Below are 15,621 nucleotides of genomic sequence, written 5' to 3' on the forward strand. Positions count from 1 at the left end.
GTTGACTTAAGCTATATAAATTAATATTCAGATGTTATACTTCACTGTCGTATATATAAATGTCATTTATATGTCATGTATATACATTACTGAGGGGTTGAGGTTAATGTTTGGTTTCCGATATTGAATAAAACATAATGAAGTTTTCTGTAATCTGTCATTTTTAATGTAAATTACTTTTAATGTGTTACTTTATTATTAATACAGCAACGGTTTACCATGGTTAAAAAAATAACGACAAATTAATTAAATTAAGACACACAATTGAGAGAAAGTATGTCTATAAGCAGAGCGCAGCATGGAGCGCAGCAGTAAAGGAGGCAACCAACATGGCCGCAACGACAAGTAATGACGTCACGACGCCCAAGCCCTATTGAACGAATGACAGGGCATGCCTAACCCCCACCCTCATGGGGAGATCTCGGATCTGCAGTTACTGTGCATATCTACTTAAAGGGATAGTTCACTTTAAAATGAAAATTCTGTCATCATTGTATGAATTTCTTTTTTTCTGATGAACACAAAATAAGATATTTTGAGAAATTATGGCAAACACACAGCAGATAGTGACCATTGACTTCCATAGTAGGAAAAAATATTTTGAAAGTATTGTTTATTGGTAAATGGTGAAGAAAATATTTTGATAAATGATGAAGAAAATATTTTGATAAATGATGGGAAGCACACAGTTGACGGTACCCATTAAATTCCATCATATTTTTTATTCCTACTATGGAAGTCAATGGTCACTATCTGTATACAGAGTCTTTATTAGATGGCATTAGGTATATATAAAAAAATTCTCAGTTTATTAGCTTTGGAAATAAAGAAAAGGAAAATATGTTTAAATTCATAAGACTTACATGAACACACTGATTATTAGCGTTTCACAGCATTTTACAGTTTGTAAACTATGTATTTCTTAAAAAGTGTAAGAAATATACAAGGAACAACCACAAGTGGGCGAGCACTGTTGTGTTTAATACTGCTATTCAGTTAGCAATTTAGATATTGGTAAGTTAATCACAGCTGTGTGATGCAGCATCTATGCTGCTACTGTAGGTGTCAGCGCAACATAAAACATTAGTTCATCACCTTTAATAATAACGATAAGATACTAATAATTTTAAAATGCTTCTAAAACATTAGTTCATCACCTTTAATAATAACGATAAGATTATTATACTTATCATTTTTAAATGCTATTAAAAATTAATAATGTATTAGGACTGGGGCTGTAAATCGTAGTGGGAGCAACAGAAACGAGTTAGTAGATTTTTCCTGTCATCATAGAGCTCAACTGGTTCAGGGTTCCCACGGGCCTTAAAATTCTTGAAAGTTTGTGAATTTGGGTAAAAAAAATTCAAGGCCCTGGGAAGTTTTTGAAAATATACATACATAGATACAGGTCATTGAAAGTGCTTGAATTTTGAATTTCATGCAAAAAGTTTTCTGGTTAAAAAAAATCCATATTATCTCCTTTGTAGTGTAGGATAATATCATAAAAATTGTAGACTTTTTAAGCACACGTGCTAAACTCTTGACTTTAAATGCTTATATCTTCTGTATATGAATGTTGATTCATACCAAAATGCTTTTTTGCATCGTTGTGTTTGACACATAAAAACATCTCTGGTTATGTATGTAACTGTTGTTCCCTGAGAAGGGAACGAGACGCTGCATCTCCCTTGCCATACTTCCTGTGTCCCTGTAACGCCGTCTTTGGCAATATTTCAGATAGCGATATACTTTCTGGTTCCTGCATCACCCTGTCTTTTTAGTTAAGCCTTACCATTGGTTGAATTTGATATACATTCAGACGCACTTACCCTTGGAGGTGTCCCCAAAGTGTCACTGCAGTGACGCAGTGCGAGTTCCCTCGAAAGGGAACTGTAACAACGTATCTTAAAAGTTAACACGATGTAACCTTGCTCTCACTTGAAATGTGTCTCCACATTTAGTCCTTCAATTTGAGGGTATTGGACCTGGAAAGTCCTTGAATTTGAAGTTAACTGAGGTGTGGGAACCCTAATAAAGTCTGGGTTTTTCACAAAAGAATTCTTCACCTTTTTAAAAAGTTCACTTTTAAAAAAAGAGGGCTCATTCACTAAGCATGCGCATGCACAAATTTGTGTGTGAGATATGTGTACAGATGTTTTGACAAACAAATCGTGATTCAACAAAACGTTTCTATCAAAATTCCTATCAAAATGTACAAAAAAATGTATAACAACTAAAACCACACATATCACGTATATAATCAAATACTAGGCTATAATTTTAATGTTAATATAATAAAATTTACATGATTATATTTTATATGATAAGATTTTCTGTATTAGGCCTATATATTGTAAGGGAAAAAACTATATCACCCATCCATAAGTTGGCCCAAATTGTGGAAACCAACGGCATGGTGAAGGATTCTAGCACGTTCGGTCTTTTCTGGCGCTTGCAGATGACGTTTTGGCATTATGTAATTTAAGTAGTTTTATCTGACTCCAAAAGATAATAATCTCATTTGTTTATAATACAAATCGGATTGATTATTACTTTTAACACTTACAGAATTTGGATGGATGTTTTTTTATTTGTTCTTATAGTCGCACATGATAGTATGGGCCTTATAATTTATATACTGGTCAACGGTCATAAGCAAATCAGTGTTCAGTGTTTCCCCTATAGGTTTACAGCTTGGGGGGGGGTTAAATTGTGATTTGTTATGTGGGGGCTCTGTAGGGAGGGGTACTTTGAGGGGTAACATGTTTAATAGTGATGACAGCAAAGCCACTGGTGTGTTTCAATGACATTCTGGACCTCTGATGGGATTTGATAAGTTTCCGACCCAAAATATTTTAAAAAGAGTGTCTGAACTTTAAATGATGCAAGTCTATGAGTTTGACGCCCTATATCCATTTGTTGCACATGTCATTATGCACAACTGATCAAACTTTGAAGGAAGTTAAAAGAATCAACAACCTTGAATAATTCTAGGCATAAGATTGGCTACCCAAAAAGACTTAACAATAAAAGGTACAACACACAGTACTGTAGTGTATTAGCAACATATCTTAGAAATTAGCCATAGAGATTCCCTATGCTGTTCAGCAGCTAGTAAAACGATCACTATCCACACTATTCCTATTCCCCATGATGCTTTGCGCAAATTATGGATGCGACTTCCGGTGCGTGCTGTCACTGAACCGGATCCCGCATTTTCCATGATGATTACGGTCATAATTTCATGTATGAGCCAGTGTGAGGATGAAATTAAGAAGTGTCCTGAATGATACATCATATGAAGATATATTCAATCATTTCATGTTGTTCCTTAGGGGTGACGGGTCTTCAATGCGCAAGTATAAAAGCACAGAGACATACCAGTATCTATACAGTGGGACAGTCAGTCGAGTGTTTAATACATGGAATATACAGAGACTTCTTGTTTTTAACCTTTTCAGGTGATGGTTTAAAATGTCATAACTGTCCGTCTGGTGTGTGTTTTTTTTAAACGGCAATTTTTAATCGACTAGTTTGAGTTTTTGAGTTTTTAGCATTAAAATGCCAGTCAAAACGGCAGACTCGTATCCCTCGCAATACGACTACCATTAGCTGTAGTGACTCACCGGAAGTTTTACCCATATGAGCTCAAAGATGGCGGCGCCCGCATTCAGGAATAAGGTGGATAGGTTTGATTTGTGTAATCAAAATACATTATTTTACACACACACACACACACACACACACACACAAAAATCTCTACAGTGTCAAATGATCCTGCATGCGCGTTCTTGAAGCTGCTCTGAGTTTTTTCACTTGAGCTGCATATTTTCAACTTTTGAACAATTGAACAATTCGTGTCATTCGCATCGCCCCATGCGAGGATGCGTCTGATTGCGGCTTTGCATTGACTTTGCATGTATATGAGGTGTGGCTTATGCATCTGCTTTGCAAACTAAGCAATCAGTTGTGCCGATGGTTGCGTACTTTTCCGTGAGGAGAAGTCGTGACCAATGAACGTGTGATACTATGTATGTGTGAAGCTACGTACATCTGGGCCTAAATTTTTTTAAATTATAATTACATGTTAAAAGCTGTTACACTTTTAATGACAAATAAGTTAAAATAATCAATTGAGAAACATCTTACCAAAAGGCACATTTATTCAATATAGCACATATATAAACAGTACAATCTTACAGATTCTCTTCACGTTTTAAGTAACGATGTAAACACTTCAAACACTTCAACAATGCAAACATGTCCGTTATGAGTTGTCCAAAAAGTATTAATTTATTTGTGTGTATATATATATATATATATATATATATATATATATATATATATATATATATATATATATCTCACTGTATTAGACAGGCAATTAGACAGGGGAGGACCATTCTCAGAGGGTCTCACAATCCTCTACTTGCTATGAAATATCGAGATGAAATCTTCAGATCTATTGTCAGATCTTATACTGGTGCAGTGCACTATCATGTATCAGACCTCCTGATACATGATAATGCGCAACCTCATTTGGCCAGAGTCTGTAGGCAGTTTATGGACGATGAAGGCATTGATGCCATTGACTGGCCTTCACATTCCCCAGACCTTAATCCAACTGGCACCTCATGTATCTGAAGCCATAAAGTAGTACCATATAGACAGGAGCTCGCGTATGGTCTAATCCAGGTCTAGGAGGAGATCCCTCAGGACAGCATGTGCCATCTCATCAGGAGTAATTCTGTAATTCCTGTCCTAAATGTGTTTATGATTTGGCTTTCACTTTTCACAACATTAGGCAAAATATTAACGTGAAGAATTTATCTAAAGTCTATATAAACAAACAAACAAACGTTTTCATTGTTTGCTAGTGTCTAGTGCTTTTACAGCCTTCAAAAGTGATTGAAAACTAAACTTTTTAAATAGTAGACATAGTTTGATATTCAAGTTCAAGTTCCTTTTATACCCTTAGGTAAATTAGGTTTCAGTGGCAAGTTCACAGTTCCTCAAACATATAACAGACAACTAAAAAACAACAATAAAGCAACACTTAAAAGACATCATAAGAACAGTAACATAAAGTAACAGCATAAAATATATAAATAAATAACAAATAAAAAATAAATAAATATTCATTCTTAATGCATGAATGTTTTATTAATAACTTTTCTTTGCATCTTTTTAAACTTGGTTTTTATATCTCGAATTAAGAACTCAATGGTAAGTAAAGATGATGATGATAGTATTTAATATCCGGACGTTTATCCGCTTGTATGTTATCCGGACGTTCATCCGCACGTACGTTATCCGGACGTTCATCCACACGTACGTTATCTGGACGTTTATCCGCATGTACGTTATCCGGACGTGCATCCGGTCGCAGAGTAAATATGTATCAATTTCAATACGTCCGCCAGGGCAAATTTGAGCGCAGCTCCTACACATGACCGTGACGTCTGACGTCTCATATCTAACGTCTGACGGCCAGACGGCAGGCAAGCGTATACAGGTTTGTTTGCTTGTCTGTTTGCTTAGTGGGTTGCAAAACTTGCACAACAACGTCATCTTTTCAGTTATGTGAGAGAGAGAGAGAGGTGCGCACTGCACACAACATGAGAGAGAGAGCACGCACAGTAAATTAAACCGAACAGTAAAATATAAATGTGCACACTCAATTGGATAATTGTAAACGCGCAAACACAGACAGAAAAGACATGCCATTGTGGAAATAACACGTTACTTGAGGGCTAAAGTTTGTTTAATAAAATAACAAATTGTTCTCTGGTGCTATAAAGAAAAGCTCTATGTTTGCTCAATTTTAAACGTACTTTATTTAGTCCCCTTAGAGGTGACACTAAATGATTGCAATAATTATTTCAAACCAGAGGTAATGAAATTGGCCTTACAATATTTAAGCAATATCGCTCGAGTAGGAGTGTGATATAGCTCTATATCATCACGGCTGTGATTAGGCCAGAGGCACGAGGCCGTAGGCAATCACAGCCCTGATGATATAGACCTTTATACAACAGTTCTTTCTGGTTCTCGAATCTGATTGGCTAAGAGCTATGCGATATTGTGCTGATAACGCCACTGTAACCGCTTCACCTTTCGTATTATTCCGCCACCTAGTGAATGGAGGTCCTCTAGGCTCATCTCTGAATGGAGAAACTGCACCTACACACAGACCTGGACACACACACAAACGCGCTGTTTTGAATCACGCTCCGTGTGTCTCAATAGTTCACTAGCTCGTAAATCAGTCTGTGCATCCCAATCGGAAGTTATTATTCCGTCAAAGATCAGCGCTCTTGGATGTAACGTTAAACTTAATGGGATTAATGTCTTGTCACGTCGTGTGGACACTTGGAAAGAGGATTGTAAACACTCATTTTCTCAAGCTATATCTCTTATCAGAACGCGAAAACACAGTGGAACTGCAGGTAAGCACCGCAGCTTTTAAATGTGGACATTGATCATTTATTTTATCGTGACGTGACTTAAAACATGTTATGAGATATCGCCACTGATATATTTATAAGCAGCATGCAAAAACATCTCTCTGACACTTATAAAAACAGTTTTATATAGTACTGACAAGAACAAAGTTTAATAATAATCGAGTGCTCGTATCGCGTTATAAGAGTAAATGGGAACGCAATAGTAACATTAAACAAGTATAGTTTTATTAACTTTTACCTCGCGCCAAAACAATAACAACACAAAAGACACTAAATATGAATAAAAAACAAGTAATAGTTTGATCATGACACCAAATATTGCTGATTTGATCTCATTTTGACGATCAAAAACAAACAAGGCTGACATTAGAGCCAGGGGATCCCTGTCAGAGATTTAGCCCAGAGAGGGCGGTGGTCAGCGGGGCGAGTAAATACTGACGTCCGCTCATGCTTTGGTTCTCATTCGTACCGAATCTCACTAAGCAAACGTTCAAACAGGCGCTATCTTTACTAATCGACTGCAGATTTAAATATAATACATATACATTCTCGACTGAACTAATCTTAAAACTACACTTTGTGACCAAGAAACGGTAATATAAAGAAACGGCTTTTCCGTCCATTGAGTTGTTATGAGATTCAAAGCAGCCGAAAGTGTTTCCTGTCATTCTGGCCGCTCTCAAATCCGTGGCGGAAGAAGTAGTTCTCAGACAAAGAGGCTTTTAAAATAACTCCGTTGTTGTTTTCTAGTTTTCGTTTTTCAAACGTGTGCCGTCGAACTGTTGTATAAAAGCAATATCGCTCTCGGAGTCGTGTGATATAGCTCTATATCATCACGGCTGTGATTGCCTCCGGCACTCGGCCTACGGCCTCGTGCCTCTGGCCTAATCACAGCTGGCTCGTGATGATATAGAGCTATATCACACTCCTACTCGAGCGATATTGCTTAAATATCACATGACTCCGAGAGCGATATTGCTTTTATACAACAGTTCGACGGCACACGTTTGAAAAACGAAAACTAGAAAACAACGAGATATTTTAAAAACCTCTTTGTTTGAGAACTACTTTTTCCGCCACGGATTTGAGGGCGGCCAGAATGACAGGTAACACTTTCGGCTGCTTTGAATCTCATAATAACTGAATGGACGGATAGGCGTTTCTTTATATTAACGTTTCTTGGTCACAAAGTGTAGTTTTAAGATTAGTTCAGTCGAGAATATATGTGTATTATATTTAAATCTACAGTCGATTAGTAAAGATAGCGCCTGTTTGAATGTTTGCTTAGTGAGATTCGGTACGTATGAGCACGCCCGCCGACAGGGGGGGACAAACGGGTCTGTTGTCCCGGGCCCAGGATGAGGGGGGGCCCAGAACTGGAACCTATGGAATAATTCAGTGTTTTCCATACATTGATTTATCTGCCATAGAATCAACACTGGCCGCCACAAATAGATTTTTCATGATTACCATTTACATTTTAATTCTACTATATTCATTGTAGTGAGCGCTCAGCGCGCCTCCCTCCTCCCTCTCTCGTTGCATGCAGCGCCTCAACAGCGCGCGCCCCTCCCCTCTCTCTCCTGTTGGAAACAGCGCGGCTCTCTCTACAGTCAAAAGTATTTTAACTCCGCGTTCCTTTTACTTTCTTTTTCGCGTAAACGTCAACAGTCACGGATGTCACTTATAGAGAAGATGGCTGATCGAGTTCATCATGAGTGAATTAAACAAAAGGTCAGCATTACCACACATACCCGTTCTGGTGTGAGTCTGTGTCCGAGCTGTCTCCCTACCTATGATGCGGTATGCTCGTGCACGTGTTCTGTAGTAACACTAACCGTGTATTCTCTCATATTCTGAATTTGCAACAAATTGTTTGCGCTATACGCGATGATATACAATAAAACTACCACTCGTGTTTAAAATAAAAAAGCGCTCATAAGGCAACAACACTGATGAGAAGAGCAACATCAGTACTGCCTCAATGTAAATGTATGATGATTTTGTCAGATGAGGTCGCGTTTTTAGCAGCAGTTAAAGAAAGAGATTGGATTTACATTGACATTAACATACATTAACAATGAGTCACTGGGTCGTTACTGGGTCCTGTTTAGTCACTATTTTATAGACAACAGAACAAATAATATGTAAAAATAGCATTCAGTTGTGTTAAAATGCAATATAATGTGACAGATTCAAGAGTAAAACACGACGCAATGACGCCACATATATGCTAATCGGCGTGTGACGTCATCGCCGCCACAGTCTGTCAAAATCCTGTCGGAAACACTGCAATTGTTAAAAAATAAAGAAAATAGGCATATTTGTGGAAAAAAATCCAATACAGTCACCTCCATAAACATTGGAACAGAAGCACATTTTGTGTTGTTTTGGCTGTTTGCCAGAATGTATTCCAGTTACAGTTATGATGGTTTTTCTTTATAATGGAGAGGATAATGCGATCATCCACCACTGTTATCCCATTTATTTAGACATACAGGATTTTAATGTTGCTAAGCTCACCACTGTGTTGTTTTTTTATCTGGATGTGCCAAATTGTTGATGTGGCAACTCTTAATGTTCCTGCCATCTCTCTGATGGATTTGTTGTGTTTTTGAAACCTAATTATGGTCTGTATCACTTGCATGGAGATGTCCCTGAATCAAATGATTTGGGTTCACAGCCACAGCTTCCAAATGCAAATACCACACTTAAAATCAACTCCAGACCTTTAACATCTGTCATTCATGAGGAAATTATTTAACAAATAGACAATACCCGTCAACTGTCCCATTACTTTTGAAAAGGGGGAGCTACATATTAAATGGCTGTAATTCCTAAATCCTTCAGCCATTATGGATGTGAATACCCTCAAAATAAAGCTGAGAGTGTGCACTGTAAGACAATATTCATAATATGACTGTAACTGGAATGCATTTTGGTAAACAGCTAAAATAACACAAAATGTGCTTCTGTTCCAATATTTATGGAGGTGACTGTATTTGAGATACATAAAAAAACGTTGTATTTGTTTTCTTCCTATACTTGAAATAGTGGTCAAGAAACCCCCCGCCCAACACAAAAATGGTTTGGCCACTGATCAAAATTTTATGATGTCATTTGATTTGAAGTTCAGTACGCTCAAAATATCTCGTCAGACTCAGCACAAGTGCTCAGAAAAGAAAAGAGAAGAAAAGAGCAGAAAATAGAGGTTTTTAAAAGAGGGGGTTGACGTTATATAAATAAAAGTTATTTTGTGTCAGCATATAGTCAGTACTACATTTATTTACTATATAAATGTTGAATACAATGTATAATAATGCAATATTCGTGGGTCATGAATCTGATAATGCCAAATGGCTTGTTACCAGTAAAAAGTAGGGGGGGCCGAGGGGCCCTCCAAGATTATCTTGTCCCGGGCCCAGGCAAGACTGTCAGCTGGCCTGCGTATGAGAACCAAAGCATGATCGGACGTCAGTGTTCACTCGCCCCGCTGACCACCGCCCTCTCTGGGCTACATCTCTGACAGGGATTCCCTGGCTCTCATGTTGGCCTTGTTTGTTTTTGATGGTCAAAATGAGATCAAATCAGCAGTATTTGGTGTCATGATAAAACTGTTACTTGTTTTCTTATTCATATTTAGTGTCTTTTGTGTTGTTATTGTTTTGGCGCGAGGTAAAAGTTAATAAAACTATACTTCTATAATGTTACTATTGGTTTACCATTTCATCTTAACGCGATACGAGCACTCGGTTATTATTAAACTTTGTTCTTGTCAGTACTATATAAAACTGTTTTTTTATAAGTGTCAGAGAGATGTTTTTGCATGCTGCTTATAAATATATCAGTGGTGATATCTCATAACATATTTTAACAGTCACGTCACGATAAAATAAATGATCAATGTCCACATTTAAAAGCTGCGGGGCTTACCTGCAGTTCCACAGTGTTTTCGCGTTCTGATAAGAGATATAGCTCCAGAACAAAAATAAGTGTTTACATTCCTCTTTCCAAGTGTTAATTGTCCACATGATGTGACAAGACATTACTCCCATTAACTTTAATGTAACATCCAAGAGCGCTGATCTCTGACGGAATAATAACTTCCGATTGGGGATTCACAGAGTGATTTACGAGCTAGTGAACTAATGAGACACACGGAGAGTGATTCAAAACAGTGCGGTTGTGTGTGCCTGCAGTTTTCCATTCAGAGATGAGCCTGTTTAGAGGACCTCCATTCACTAGGTGGCGGAATGATACGAAAGGTGAAGCGGTTACTGTGCCGTTATCAGTAGAATATTGCACGCCTCTTAGCCAATCAGATTCGAGAACCAGAAAGAACTGTTGTATAATATTGTACATGATCTATATTATTATTATTATTATTTTATAGAGATACATTATATTATACATCATTATAGCCTATATTTTTCTACACAAATAAAGAAGATGCACTTAATGTTATGATGGTGTGTAGGACGAACCCAAATGCAGACAGCGGTGGATGAACAAAAAGCACTGGCGCGTCACAGGACCGGAGATAGATGAGAAGTTGTGGTTTAAAAGTCCATATGTTTTATTTTTCTTGCCAAAAATGACTAATCGTTTCGCTAGATAAGACCCTTATGCCTCGTTTGCGATTGTTTAGAGTCCTTAAAAACTTAGTTGAAAAAGAGTGTTGGGGTCCATTGAAGTCCATTAAAATGAGAAAAATCCTGAAAAAACATAATTTCTTCTCGACTGAGCAAGGAGGGACGTCGGCATTTTGGATGATATGGTGGTGAGTAAATTATCTGGATTTTTTTTTTAAGAAAATGGACAAATCCTTTAATTAATGATTAATGAATGAATGAATTAATAAATGAATAAATGATTGTAGGAAGGAATTACGAGGCAGAGATGTTGTGTCCACTCCCCCGCATAATTTCTTGTAGGCCTACTTTTTGTACAGAAGACAAAGGACCCTTTTTCTTGGGTTTTTCCAAGTTCAAAATGAGAAGGAGGTGCTGCTGTCATGAGGCACATACATGTCAGGGCTCGACAATTTATTGTTTTATGTGATGTCACTTACTTACAGGAGTGCCCCACTGGAGGGCAAGAGAGCGTTATATGCGGTTGGCCCCAGGTAAGGAAATGACTCATTTCTTTTATTTACCCTAAATCCTGAAAAGTTGTTTTGCAATAAAATGCACTAAACGACAAGGAGACTATTCGGGGCTATGCTTCTACAGAATGCAGTTTTGTGCCATAAACGTATTTGCCTTTGTCCCCATTGAGGGGAAACAATTGCAGGCAGCCATCAATATACAATATACAGTGACCACTTTATTAAAGGTAACCTCACATTAACATTGGATATATTAATAATCATTGTATTTTTAAATCATATTTTTGCATCATTTTCTTACCTGGATTGTTGTCGAGTAATGAGCAGTGTTTCCCATACATTGATTTATTTGTGGTGGCCCACCACAGAATCAACACTGGCCCCCACAAATAGAATTTTCATGATTCCCATTTACATTTTTATTTCACTATTTAAAACAGCTTAATTCGGCTTAAAATATAATTTGATACATAATACAGATCAAATACAGATACAGATCAAAAAGTAGAAGTGAAACATATTTCAGGTGCCAACACTAGATCAAACGCAAACACGACATGATGACGTCACATATATGCTAATTAGCGGGTGACATCATCACCACCACAGTCTCTCAAAATCCTGTGGGAAACACTGAATGAGGCAACCAAGTACAATGATTAGTTAGATAAACTGCTAAAGTTAGCTTAAGAGTTGTCATGTAGAAATGCAAACTGATGTGAAAGAGTCAAGTCAAGTCAAAGTTTATTTATATAGCACATATTTAACACAACTGTAGTTGATCCAAAGTGCTTTACAATAAAATAGTAAAAAAATAAAAGAATTAGAAATAGAAAGGAATAAAAAACAAGAATGAGGATAAAATTAAATATCAAGACAATCAGACAAAGTTGTAAATACATAGTTGGAAGTGCCAAATTATAAAAAGATGTGCACATGTATATAAAGAGATCTGTACAAGAACACAATTTATTAGGTACCCATACATATACACACATATAGATACATATACACATCCCCGCACCCATACACAACTACATATACATACCCAACATCATTCGAATGCTAATGTATAAAAGTAAGTCTTTAAACTTGTTTTAAAAACACCCAGGGGCGGTTTCCCGGACAGGGATTAGCTTAATCCAGGATTACGCCCAAGTTTAATTAGGAAAAAAAACTAGTTTTTACAAACATGTCTTACTAAAAACATTACCTGTGTGCATTTTGAGGCAAAACAAAGGGCACTGATGTATTTTAAGATATATAAGTGCAAGTTGTTTTCAGTTTGGAGACCTCTTAAAAATGTTTTAGTCTAGGACTAGTCTAATCCCTGTCCGGGAAGCCGCCCCCCAGTGTTGGAGAAGTCCTAATACCCAAAGGTAAACTGTTCCAGAGCTTTGGGGCGGCTACAGAAAAAGCCCTGTCACCTTTTGATTTGCAGCGATATTGAGGGACAGATAAAAGTGACTGATCACAAGATCTTAATGATCTGACAGCTGTGTAGGGTTTAATAAGATCAAAAATATAATCCAGGGCCATAATGTGCAATGCTTTGTATGTGAATAGAAGAACCTTAAAATCGACTCTGAATTTTATGGGTAGCCAATGCAATGAGGCAAGGATAGGGGAGATCATCTTTTTCTAGTTCCTGTCAGCAATCTGGCTGCAGAGTTTTGAACCATCTGCAACCGAGACAATAGTCCCTTTCACACATACCGTCTTTACTGGTAATTTACTGGTAAATTGCAGTTAACAGATCATGTGTGAACAGAACCTTTCCGGTAAATCAGTGCTCCCAATTTATCAGTAAGACAGGTTGTAAGATTACCAGTAATTTACCAGTAAGCGCTATGTGTGAACGAAAATTATAGGATTACCGGCATTTAGAACGGACGACGTCAGATCGTGCTGACAGCTTCGGGCCAATCATAGCGTTTTAATACAGATGACGCGTTTACCCCCGCACTGTTTACTGACGTTTCCACACACATGCTGCTTGAAAGTTGAGCACACCTGAAGTTTACGTCCACATTTCTTCACCAAAGTTGTTTAAAACAGCTTACCGCCGAATTGCCGACGTCCTTAGCACGCCCTCTGTGAAGCCTAAAGTGCAAACTGTTGTTAAAAACTCATTTTCGGTTTGACGTCGTCTCATTCAATGTTGTTTGGTCATGAGCAACTTCGCGACTGTTTACCACAGACGTGAAAACAACAAAATACGGACCGTGGTTATGAACGACGTGGATTGTTTACAAATACAACACTGAGCTCGCCGCGTGCTACAGGTACTTCCGCTTTCTCAACGAATTTACCGGTATTTTGATACTGATGTGTGAATGATGTCTTACTGGGAAAATAACGGAACGCCACTGCGTGTGTGAACAGCACATTTTTGTATTTACTGGTAAATTCATTCTGGTAAATTCATGGTAATTTACCAGAATTACTGTGTGAAAGAGGCTAAATGTGGATTGTGGTAGACCAACATACAAGGAATTGCAGTAGTCCAATCGTGACGAGATTAGTGCATGGATCACAATGTCAAGGTCTTTGCTAGAAAGAAAGCGTTTTACTTTTGCCACAGATCTAAGTTGGAAAAAGCTACCCTTTACAACTGTATTTATGTGTTTGTCAAATTGGAGATGGGGGTCAAAATAAACACCAAGATTTTTTGCGTGATTATGCAGGTTTTTACTTAAAGGACCTAATTGTGTTTTAACAGAGTTGTCGCTAGCAGCAGGACCCAGAAGCAGCACTTCAGTTTTATTTTCATTTAGTTGCAGTGAGTTGTTTGTCATCCAGGACTTGACTTCATTTAGACATGAAAACAGACGGTCTAATGAAGAGTCACTAGTGCCTAGTTTAATTGGTAGATATAGTTGAAGATGAAGTGAAAAGAGTGAAAATGCAATGTTTGCAAATCCTTTTATTAGATGATTTGTTGTACAAAGAGTATTAAACTTGCTCAGTGTGTTTACTTTTTTTCTTAATGTAAACTGCCACTAAAAGATGTTCATTGGAATTTTTTGAAATATTTGATATATTCAAATTTTATGAGTTGTATCTCCCAGGATACGTTGCCCTATTAAAGTATAAAAAAGGACATCAATATTTATTTTTTCATTTGCAGCAAAAATTGTTATTCTGACTTCCCCCCTAAAACATGCCATACATATTGTTTCATCCATTTTAAACAGTGTAAACAACAGGTTTACAAGTAACAATAAATGTTAATAACTAAATATAAGTAGGCCTAACTAAGAACAAGCAGTTCTGAATGTCGTCATTGGCTTCATTGGTGCTTTTCCTCCTCCACCTGCACATTTGTTTTATTTTAGATAAAACAATTTGGTAAATTATTTAGCATTTTATTAATTTTGCATACTCAATTACCCCTAAATGTAAAGTCAGTGACCTTTCTGTGTGGAGTTTGCATGTTCTCCTAGCCTGTGTGACAGCTGAACACAACATTTCAACAGTCGGGAAGTTCGGTCTGGTGTCGCTCCGTTGTGCTGCAACTATGCTCGAACCAAAGCTGGCCGAACCAATCAAATTGTCAGGGAGGGCTTTATACGATGATGGACAGATGATCAACAGTAACGTAATCAACCACGTCACCATAGAGCGCTTGTGTTGAATCAGTTTACAACAAAGACGGCTGTCGCTGGAGAATTTAGATGTTTGGATTCTGCCATCGAGTCTGTTCTAGGAGATATCGACAGCACATTGATTTTAAAAGAGGAACAGAGAAAAGCGTATCAAGGCATTTGTTGATTGGGTTTTCTCCCACAGGCCAAAGACATGCAAGTTAGGTTAAATTGGAGATACCAAATTGTCCCTCCCCCAACCTGTATGAATAAACTTGGATGGATATAGCCATAGATGCTGAAATGGTGTAAAGAAAGAAACTATATCTGTTTCATGCAAAGGCCTGTCATCTGCTGCAATTTAGGGGAATGCGTGCCTGACATGAGGAAAAGTCCCCACATTTCTTGTTTCTATTGCACTGCTGCACTGTCACAAAAACTTCATCTTAATCTCTGTTTT

General features: G+C 37.5%; 1 protein-coding gene across 5 annotated transcripts in view; it reads left to right on the forward strand.

The window, feature by feature from the left end:
- LOC129418730 (uncharacterized) overlaps window positions 1-15,621 on the forward strand; it is a 185,081-nt gene that overhangs the window by 1,866 nt on the left and 167,594 nt on the right. The window contains exon 2 of one of the 5 annotated variants that reach the window (XM_055173587.2): window positions 11,545-11,592. The exons of the other annotated variants lie outside the window; for them this stretch is intronic. The gene's annotated coding sequence lies outside the window, so the exon portion shown is untranslated. The remainder of the gene's footprint in view (window positions 1-11,544; window positions 11,593-15,621) is intronic. 5 annotated transcript variants of the gene reach the window in all.

The sequence above is a fragment of the Misgurnus anguillicaudatus genome, chromosome 15 (assembly GCF_027580225.2).
Source record: "Misgurnus anguillicaudatus chromosome 15, ASM2758022v2, whole genome shotgun sequence".
NCBI lineage: Eukaryota > Metazoa > Chordata > Actinopteri > Cypriniformes > Cobitidae > Misgurnus > Misgurnus anguillicaudatus.